This window comes from Neophocaena asiaeorientalis, unplaced genomic scaffold (genome assembly GCF_003031525.2).
Source record: "Neophocaena asiaeorientalis asiaeorientalis breed wild unplaced genomic scaffold, Neophocaena_asiaeorientalis_V1.1 scaffold579, whole genome shotgun sequence".
NCBI lineage: Eukaryota > Metazoa > Chordata > Mammalia > Artiodactyla > Phocoenidae > Neophocaena > Neophocaena asiaeorientalis.
The window spans coordinates 236,452-248,284 of NW_020175324.1; positions in this window are offsets into that span (position 1 = coordinate 236,452).

Consider the following 11,833-nt stretch of genomic DNA (forward strand, 5'->3'; position numbering starts at 1 on the left):
AAAGTTTTATAAAATAATAAATATATATATATATATATATATATATATATGTGAAAATTAATACATACACATGTATTTTTCTTTTTAAGCTGAAATTTTCTGCAAACCTGTAACGTTTATTTTATACTTAGTCTTCCTAACAACACTGGTGTTTTAATCGCTTACATTTTCCTCAGAACCTTGTGCCCTTGTTTTCCAGGCCAATTTTATTCTGGATAAGCAAAATACTGACTCTGTTTAAAACTTTCCTGCACAGATGACATATTTTAAAAAGGCAGATATACAAAGACTGGTTTCCATTTCCTGAAATTAATGAAAGTCACTGTGTGCAATGGATCTTTAGGCGAGAAAATACATTATTTTATGGAAGATATTAAAAAATGTTATGCAGACTTCTCTTGCTCTGTAGTATATCCAATCCAGCTACAAAGATTCAATACTCTGACTTACATTTTTACGTGCTGGATTAGTCTTTATATTTGTTTTGATAGAAAAGCAGGCAACAGCCTATTTCATGGACAATAAATTCAAGATAGTAATGATGAGCTAGTATTGCCTCAGCTAAGTACACTCAGATTGGAGGGTCACATATTTGACCTCGATCTAGTATGGTCCTTAATGAATCTATATACTTGATTAGGGTTACTGTCTTTTTATGGCTCAAAATAGCTTTGCATGGAAAACTAGCTCATTTTAAGTGGAGCTGAAAGAATCATTTTGCTTCCAACACATCTCTAAAACTTTTCCAAAGACTTTTAAATGCTTGCTTTAAAATTCTAACGTCCCAGAAAGCTGTCCTTCCCCTTGCCAATTCTGGTTTTGTTTCACAACCTTCCCTGCATATGGAGAAAATTCTTCTCTGCCACCTTTTAATGGTATGAAAAATTATATTTTTCAAATAGTCAGTGTAATTTCTGAGATATTGCATTAAAGCCCTAGTCTTGCAGAATTTTTCATGTCTTCCTTACCTATCCTGTTTCACAAAAGAGAACTGAAGAATTGATGTTGGCATGTCATGTTGAGAAATTTGTTTAAGTAACAGTAAAAGGCAATCAACAGTAAGGATTAGAACTTGGAGCCATTATATGTCTTTTGTTCTATTTTGTGTGCTTTGTTCCCTTTATTCATTCATTTTTATTAGTATTCTGTCAGCTTCAAAGTAAATGGGATTTTTATAGGGTCCAGTCCCAGATATTACCATTAATGTTCTGGTTAGCATGCACTGCACCTTCTTCATTATGCAATGGTCTTTTACAGTCTCCCCGCTTCCTCTGAGTAGCTCTCTCCTTACCTGTGCTTCCAACTCCATCTGTCTGTCTCTCTGCTTCTCTCACTGCATCGCTCACTCTTAATTCAGGGAAGTGATTTCTTACCTCTTGTCACTCTCTTTCTTTCTTCCACTCACTCTCAATCAGAACTCGTTTCCTGATTCCGTGACTGCTCTGGACTCATGTATCTCCCTCACTCCCTTCCTCTTTCAGAATCATGATCAAGATTCTTTCTATCCTCTTCTTCTTTTTTTTAAAATGCAGCTTCTGAAAGCCTTCTTTTCTTTCTTTATCTTCTTCTACCTTTCAGGACTTGGAATGTAGACAAAATTAGACAGTAAAATACTGATTTCACATTACTAGGTAGACTCCTGAAGAAATAAATATTTTCTAAAAGTTTCTAAAAGTATGAAATGGTAGGCTCACTCATTAACAAATGTAGTGGATGTTTTAAGTCAAGGGTATTTGGAGATGAAATGGTTACTTCTTAGGTGTGAGTTATTGTCTCTAACAATGACAAAAATATGAGAATACAAATAGACAGGTTGTTCATACTTCCAGTTGTGTTTCCTAGTGTTGGACTCAGGCCTGAGTCTGGAAAGAGCAAAAGTGTTTGGATTTTAAGTCTTTTATATACCACTTCATATGCTTAGATTGCTTTTATATTGTTACTCCTCCACATTCTAAAATGTGTTGGTTACACATTCTTTTTAATATATGATCTTGGTTGGATGTATTTACACCGGAATTACAGTGCCAGAATAGTTAAGTCATTCTAACAATATCAGAAATTTCATGTGGAATTCAATAGTTACAAGGATTTTTAAAATAGCATTATATATCCCTAAGCCCTTCACAGTGAATACAGTGGAAAGGTCAATCCATTTTTCCTAAGTTTTAAAGGTAAAACAAAAATGCAATTTAAAAAGAGGCAACTGCATGTATTTTAGACCTTCTTTCTCACTTGGGTTACGAACAAGGTAAATTTTCAGTCACACACCACCAAAAGTAAGCATCACAGAAATGACCATTTTAATATATACTTTAATTCCATATCATTCCAATTTTGAATGGGAATTCTTTAGTAATTCTCTCAAGTGAATGCTGCCTTAAAAGAAAAATACCTCGATTGGCATAGAAATCTCCAAATACTAATGAAAGTGAAAAAGGCTAGGAAAAACCAACAAACTTTAGGGGAAAATAAACCTCAGAATTAAAAATAAATTGAGGACACTAGAGCAATCTCTACTATCTATGTAACATAATTTGTAAATTAATTTTTTCCCTCAGTAAGATAATGACGCGAGTGCTCTTCCATTAATTACTAGGAAAAAAAAAAGCTGAATGATATAAATGTAATTCAAAAGGAAATACATTGATTTTTTTTTTTTGGCTCCGTTTAATTGTCACATAAATAGGCCATAAGCTATGATGTAGGCAACACCCACAGCTTATTGGAAGCAAGCTTGCATTTCCATAGTCCATTTTCACATACCCTAATAAACAGAATAAAATATTTAACATGACGGTAAAGCTCAGTTTTCTCCCACCTCTTCTTGACAATTCCGTAGCTCAATATCCTGTACATTTTTGCTTGAGAGGATGAAGTTTTTTTGTTTTTTTTCCTCCAGTAGTATTAATCTATTTTTCTGTCTTAGCAGGGATACATTAACCAGGACGAACTCTGAACACGTTTTTATTTCTTACCATAGAAAATACAGCTAGATAGCTCATTAAAATGTATCAGTGAATAATAACCTCTTCCTTTAAATTAACTAATATCTAAGTTTAATGAAGCTCCATTTATAGTGATTTTCTGGCTGAAGTGCTCTTCTCTCTGCCTAATTATGTGCACGGCTTTCAGACAACAAGGCGTGTCTTTAACATTAGATAAGAACCTGAGCTTTTATCTCAATCAATAGTCTTTAGCCTTTGAACTCCTGTCAGAGGAAGACCAGTCCGTCATGTTCAGTTCTACCTGATCTCTTTTTCTTCTTGATGCACGCTGCCATTTACAAAAGAAACACACACACACACTCACGCATGCTCACACACACCCATGCACACACCTAAGGTATAAGCAGGCAAAGTGTTTAGATTATTTGCCTGTCTGTGTGTGTGTGTGTGTGTGTGTATGTGCATGCTCACAAGCATGTGTGGACAGGATCCTTTATAGCTGTAAAGATGTGTGACTGTAATGATGATGTTAAAATTTTCTTGTTTCCTTTCACTGGGCTTTGTGTATCTCAAAGGAGCCCCATATGGTGCTCTTTGTCCGTGTCATTACCTCGTTACAGCCACTGTCTGCCAGCCAAAGGTAGAGCGAACGCTGCAGCTGTAGACAGCGATGCAGCTGTAGACAGCGATTCAACTGGAATTGTCTAAGGTCAACAGTGCCGTAATTACTTTAAAATGTCAGCGTACAATAAAATACAACAGTTCATCTGGCAGAAAGCAAATTAGCTTTGACCATAGCGTAATTACCCTTTTCTCAGCACCATTAGAAGAGATCAAATCTCCACATTCACTGTTTGAGGAAAGGCCATCAGAGTACACTCTACCTGACAAGGATGCACATTTGCCATTTTGAGATGTAATTAATTGTCCCTATAATAGAAATTTTTATATTTGACTCTGGAATTGAAATGTGTAATAACCTGGCTTCTTCATTTTAACCATTTTGATGCTGGAAAGAAAGGTCTGTTTTGCCAAGTGTAAATAAGTAGTATCAGTATCATCCAGGACATATTTTTCATTTTGATGACAGCTCTACAGCAAGAGTGATTTTTCTGAAGTCACTTCCACACATATTAAGAACGGTACTAGTATCTAGATACTACATCAGAGGAACCAAATTAAGAAATTAGCAGCATTAAACTCTTCCTTTTATAGCTTCTTTGCATGTATATTTCCTAGCTGGCTGGGATAATGTGAAGTGGCTTTATACTGACTTATTAAAGGTTGATTTCTGCCAGTGATCTTCGCCTATGCTTCCACCTCACACACAAGGGCAATCTAGGTAAGAGAATGCCCCTTCCCCCTCTCCCACAGGATTAATGTGTCATTATGCTAAGACATCCTCTTTTTTTTTCAAAGACACTCATCATTAATGGTGGAGGGTACAAAAGCACCAATGATATAGTAATTTGATTAACTCAGAAACAAACAGCAAGGAGCTGACCAGTGACAGTCCCTGTAGGGCAGAGACTTCACTGCTTGTTGACTTTCATTAATATTTAAGGGCGCCAAAGATGCTTTAAGCTCATTTGAAATGACTTAAGGTGTCTGAGCAGCATTTCTCCTTGTGACTGGTTGTAGATACACATGAAAAACAGCTGTTTTGTATCACAAGAGCCTTGCACTCTATTTAGGGAATTCCACCACCATAAAGATGTTTACGTTTTTTTTGTTTTTTTTTTTTGATGTTTCATTCACTATGTTGTGGGCTTTTTCACAGTTTTTCAAATGAAAGCATGTTCTCGCGGGTTCAGAAATCTCCTTTTTGAGTACAGATTTCCTGGGGGGAAACCATCTATGAAACCAACAAGGAACTTTATAGTTGGCAAGAAAATTCTTAATGCGATCCTGTCTTATTGAACCCTTGCTAGTTTTAATGTGTTAAAGCCAAAACAATAAATAAGCTTTCTGGTAAAATCACTGTAGCATATCATTGATCAGTTTATCTCTTCAGAGCAGAAAATTATGGCATGTACAGAGCTTTCTCCCCAACTGCTGGGTTGCTTTGTTCTTCCTCAATATCATTTATAACTCTTATATCATTTCACAATGTAAGAAAAAATAAGGCCAGAAAAACATTTAAAAAATAAGGAAAATGGTCAGATAAAATTTCTAAAATAGATGTGAACATTTAGAAGAAAAGAAAATTCTTTCTTTGAGGCCCATCTAGTTCTAGATTAAATCAAGATGCCTGTGAATATATTTAATGGATAATTTGTAGAGTTCAGGGAAGTAAATATCACAGGGTGAGCTTGAAGGACCTAGTTAGACTGACACTTTTAAATTGGCGAGACCGACCAAACTGGAACTTTCAGCCCCCTGTGAACGGCATGAATTAATGGCTCACTGTTAAGTGGAAAGAGAAGTGATATTTTTTCCACCCAATAATACTTGGAAGAGCCCTTGGCAGGCTAAACAGGCCTCTGAAATAGCCTGAAATTTGTATTAGCCTTGACTTTAACGCCTTTGACAATCTCACCCAAAGTCACCTTTACTCTCACATTTTCCCAACACAAACTCTCTGCTCCAGGTATAATGTCCCCACCTTCCACGTCCCCACCATGTAACTATGGGTCTCTCCACTTCGGTGCCCAAAATGCTCTCTCTGTGTTGCCTTCCCTACTGCTTATTACCCTCCAAATAAGATTGATATTCCACTGTCTGTCTCGGTAGTACATCCATAATGATGTCCTCCAAGTCCATTTCACAATTATATCTTTCTCTTCTGAATATCTAAAAATCCCATCATTTGTGGCAATAATTCAGCAATTAAATGGTTTTCAGATGTTTTTGTATTCCTCCTCTTATTCCATTTGTATAAATCTGTTTTAATAATCAAAATCAATTCTTATTAATGGCAATGATCACATATTAATTGTCATTGCTTCCACCACTGGTCTGCTAAAATGCTATGGACATAATATCATTTTAAAAAAATATTAAATAACATTACTTGTTCAAGAATTTGGGAAATTTGGCAAAAATATAAAGATATTAGTATGTATATAAAATTAGTGATTATTAATTACATATGTTCCAAGTGATTAAGAAAAATACAAAATGCTAAATTACTAGATCCAAGCAAATGCTTCTTCAAACTTTTATATTAAATCCATCCATGACTCAAAAGCATAAATTTATTTTCACTTGATCCAGTGGCATAAGCTAAATAACTCAAAGTGAAAACATACTCTACAAATACTATAAATGATATAAAGCCAGGAAGATGTAAATCAAAAGCTAACATAGTTTGCTGTGTTACGTATTTGGTATCTGGAAAAAAATAAAAGCAAGCATTCTTGAGGAAATCACAAAATAGATTTACCAAAAGATGTTGTAAAACTGTAAAGAGAGAGATAAATCTTGGGAAAAAAAAAGATTAAAACTAACATTAAGTGCAACAATTAGAACTAACATGTTCCTTATGGAATTTGGCCTGCATTGCAGAAAGGCAAATAACCTGTATAGAAAACAATGCCCATCAGTTTTCCTCAATCAACTGAGCAATCATTTAAAGGCATCCAATTATTTAGTTGACATTTCCTTTACATTAGTAACCCCAATTGCTAAGATTATATTTTCAAAATGAAATATTTGTGAAAACTATCAGCCTACTCTACTTTTTTTCTTTAAATATTGCCACCAGAAAGCATTTCCTTTTCAGTTAATTGAAGTAATTAAATCTTTCTTCCCTTAAACTGCAAGTAGAATTGGACTTACAAGGCCTAGTACTGAGCTTCAGATGAAAAAGAGAAGTTTAACATGAGGAATTAAAGAAATTTTAATTTATGCAGATTTATTTTTACCCTTTTCATAATAACCCATAGTTTGGAGCTATTTATCTTTACATATAATGCCTAGCAATCTTTTTTTAATTTAATTTTTATTTTATATTGGAATATAGTTGATTTACAATGTTGTGTTAGTTTCAGGTGTACAGCTAAGTGATTCAGTTATACATATATATATATATATCCATTCTTTTTCAGATGCTTTTCCCATATAGGCTATTAGAGAATATTGAGTAGAGTTCCCTGTGTTATACAGTAGGTCCTTTTTGATTATCTATTTTATATTTAGTGATGTATATATGTTAATCCCAAACTCCTAATTTATCCCTTCCCCCATGTTTCCCATTTGGTAACCATAAATTTGTTTTTGAAGTCTGTGAGTCTGTTTCTGTTTTGTAAATAAGTTCATTTGTATCATTTTTTTTTTAGATTCCACATATAAGTGATATCATATGATATTTGTCATTTTCTGTCTACTTCATTTAGCACAATAATCTCTCAGTACATCCATGTTGCTGCTAATGGCGTTATTTCATTCTCTTCTGTGGTTAATATTCCATTGTATGTATGTGCCACGTCTTCTTTATACATTCATCTGTCGATGGACATTTAGGTTGCTTCCATGTCTTGGCTATCATAAATAGTACTGCAATAAACGTCGGGATGCATGTATCTTTTTGAATTATGGTTTTCTCCAGATATAAGCCCAGGAGTGGGATTGCTAGACTGTATGGTAGTTCTATATTTAGATTTTTAAGGAACCTCCATACTGTTCTCCATAGTCGTTGTACCAATTTACATTCCCACCAACAGTGTAGGAGGGTTCCCTTTTCTCCACACCCTCTCCAGCATTTATTGTTTGTAGATTTTTTGAAGATGGCCATTCTGACCAGTGTGAGGTGATACCTCATTGTAGTTTTGATTTGCATTTCTCTAATAATTAGTGATGTTGAACATCTTTTCATGTGTTTTTTTGCCATCTGTATGTCTTTGGAGAAATGTCTATTTAGATCTTTCATCCATTTTTTGATTGGGTTTTTTTGTTATTGAGCTGCATGGGCTGGTTGTATATTTTGGAGATTAATCCCTTGTCAGCTGCTTCATTGGCAAATATTTTCTCCCATTCTGTGGGTTGTCTTTTCACTTTGTTTATGGTTTCCTTGGGGGCAAAAGCTTTGAAGTTTAATTAGGTCCCATTTGTTTATTTTTGTTTTTATTTTCATTGGTCTAGGAGGTGGATCCAAAAGGAAATTGCTGAGATTTATGTCAAAGAGTGTTCTGCCTATGTTTTCCTCCAAGAGTTTTATAGGATCTGGCCTTACATTTAGCTCTTTAATCCATTTTGTGTTTATTTTTGTGTATGGTGTTAAGAGAATGTTCTAATTTAATTCTTTTACATGTAGCTGTCCAGTTTTCCCAGCACCACTGATTGAAGAGACTCTTTTCTCCATTGTATGTTCTTGCCTCCTTTGAAGTAGATTAATTGGCCATAATGCCTAGCAATCTTAATACATTTTCAGGAGTAGATTTGCTTGACTACTCTCTAAGAGAACTATTTCATGCCTTTGTCTCTCTTGTTAAAACTCACGTTCCTCCAGCCCTTCTCATTCTTAGCTGATGACTTTGCTTTCATTCCATTGACTGAAACAAACAAAAACAAACAAACAAATGACTTCTACCTTTGGCCAAGATGAGAAAAGAGGGACCAGGTTTACCCTCCAGACCCAAATAGCCAAAAAACAGATAATATTTTAAAAAAATTAAAATGTTTTCAAGACAGTGGAAATCAGGCAACAAAGTATAGTGATTCCTGAGAGATGGGAAATCAATTAGGTAAGCTCTATTATTGCCACATTTTACTGCCTTAAGAGAGATTACAGGTTGGGTACAGGGAAAGAACACACCAGGAAACCCAGCACTCCTCCTGCATTGAGGAGATAGAGCTGAGAGTCTGGAGAGATGAAGGTAAGTATATGTCCCAGGACAGAACACAAGAGAAGAGAGATCTGCATGAAGAGAGAGCCCCAGAGCCCAGCAGAAAAAACTCAATAGAGCAATGATCAGAGTCTTGGGTGGTGAAGAAACCACCCAAGACCAGAGAAAGAACTATCCAGCAAGATTAAAGGGAACAGTGCCAAGGCTCACACAGCATCTAGAATAATGCCTGTTATCACCAGCTAGATAGGAAAAACTGACAATTCATGGGACTCTGGGTAAAGTACTCAAGGACGACTTGCCTCAATAGTGGGAAGTAATTAGCTCTAGACTAAGCACTGTTCCATATCTATCTTAAAAAATCATCCAAAAAAACCTAAAAAGATAAAAAATTTTCCAAGTAACTTAATTTTGCTCCAAAGAAAAACTCAAGAATATTTATAGGAATACAAAATATGCAGCATCCAATGAGGTAAAATTAATGTCTGACATCCAATCAAAGATTACCAGACATGCAAAGAAGTAGGAAAACAAGATACATAATAAAAAAATCAATCAATAAAAGCAGACATTAGAATGAGCAGAAAGGAATGAAAACAGTTGTTATAATTTTTAAAATTGTGTATGTTAAAAAATTTAAGAAGAGACATGAAAGGTATAAAATAACAAGCAACCAAATGAAACACCTAAATCAAACTTCTAAATAGCAAAACTACAGTATCTGAGATGAAAAATAAATGGATGTGATTAGTGGAAAATTAGATTTCTCACAAACATAGATATAACATTCTAAACAAAATTTCAACATATATTTACAATGTATAGAAAAGGTAACACAACATGATCAAATGGTGTTTATCCCAACAATATAGGGTTGATTTATTATTAAAAAATCAAACAATGCAATTCAGTACATTAACAAACAAAAAAGAAAAAAATGATTATCTTAATAAATGAAGAAAAAGCACTTGACAAAATCCAGCACCCATTTATGATAAAAACTCAGCAAACTGGGATTCATAGGAAACTTCTCCAGCTTGATAAAGGGCATCTACCTACAGCTAACAACATATTAAATGGTGAAAGACTAAATTTTTCCCCGTAAGAACAAGACAAATATACACACTCACCACTCTACTCAGTATTGTACTGTGGTTCTAGATGGTAAGGGAAGAAATATAGAAGGCATCCAGAATGGAAAAGAAGTACAACTGTATTTATTTTTAGATGACATGGGCATTTAAGTGGAAAATTCACGGAAAAATTTCAGAGGAAAGCTATAAGAACTAACAAGCAAGTTTGGCAAGTTTGCGGGATACAAAATAAATATATGTGTAAAGTCAATGGTATTTATACATACTAACAATGAATATGGTCAAAAATTTAAGGAAAAAGTACCATTTAAAATAGTCCTCCATTCTAGGCCTCAGTTCAATGTGCTACAGCTGCACTGAGTTAGTCTCTATTTCTCAAAACACCCAATTTATTATGGCCTTAGAACTTTTGTTCTTGCTCTTCTCTGTTAGAAGCACTCCTCTGCTATATCTGCTCATGGCTAATTATTGCATAATCCAGATCTCAGAAGAAATATCACCTCCACTGATAAGTCATCTCTGATCATCCTATCTAAAATAGCCACCATAACTACCACAACCACTTTCTATTCTCTCACTAGAATTATTTTCATCAGAGATCAATCATTGTCTATTCCTTTGTTTATTGTTGTCTCTCCTACAAAGTGGCAAGCTCCAGGAGAGTAGAGACTTCATCATCTTGTTCATTGCTTGTATTCCATCATCTAGAACAATGTTTCAGAGATGATAAGCACTCAACAAATAACAAACATGTATGGATTGTTGTTAAATGAGACAATGAATGTCCATTGTATATTATGTGGGTACCATACTTAAAGGTGAGCTGTTTTAAAGTATTAATCCATTTTTAAAGAGTTTTCGCTTTCTGTTTTGAAATTTTTATAAAAATAATTAATTTTTCAGAATATAGGCAAATAGTTGTTACTTGTCTCTGTGGTATCAGAAAATATAATGGTAGTATAATCTTTCCTGAGTGTTGTCTAATGGCAATAGTGGGATAGGAATAGTGGGCTTCAGGAGATGTGTTTGCAATCAGAGTGAATAACGACATGCATGCCAGTTGCCTTACATATGATATTTCATTTATTCAAAAATACAACCATATGTATTACTCTTTCTTTTTTGCAGATGGAGAAATTGAGTCTTAATAAAGAAAATTAACTTAAACATTAACTTGCCTATTATAACAGTGAAGTTGTATGACATACCTAGGCCAGTTTGGGGGTTGATCAGACCTGAGCTTTACCTGGGACATTCCTATTATACCACATAGGTTTTGAGAGAAAATGTTAGCTGAATGTTGCTCTACATGTTTAGAGATTGAGAGATAGGTTGTCTTTACTCAGTGAAGGAATACTCAAAAAAGGCCAATTAAAAAATGTAGCTAGTTAAGTTGCCCAGATTTTTTACTGATTCACATTTTTTAAAAGTAGAACCATATAGGACCATAAAGACCAGGATGACTGTGTTGATTAGAGACTCCAGTGCTAAGAAAAGCAAAGTTTCTGACTGATTATTTTAACAAAATGTTTTCTCTGTTTTACTTATGGCGTTCTGCTTTTGTATAACCATGTCATCAATACATGCAGAGCTTGTTAGCCTCATCTTGTTTTGCAAAATGATTTTAAAGTTTATGTGCTGAGTACCACTTTGGAAACTAGGCACTATTTTTTGTTTTATCTTGTTTTCAAAATTAACACACTCACGCAAATTGTATAATCTTTCTATCCTCCTGTTCCCACAAAGGTGGAATTACTATAGTATTCTAATATGTAAGCTTAATTACCCTTTTTCCCAATGACATTATCTTCTTGTTTTAAAAGCCAGTTATTTTACATATCCCTAAATGGTGGCATGTGTTAGCACAGGACCAATGGAAAAGATCAGGTGCGTACGCCTAAGTAAAAAACTATGTCAGAATGAATTTTATCCTGATACAGAGTAATAGAGACAGGCAAGGGAAAACCGAATACCACATGGAGGCCATTTGTTCCTTCAAAGCATAATA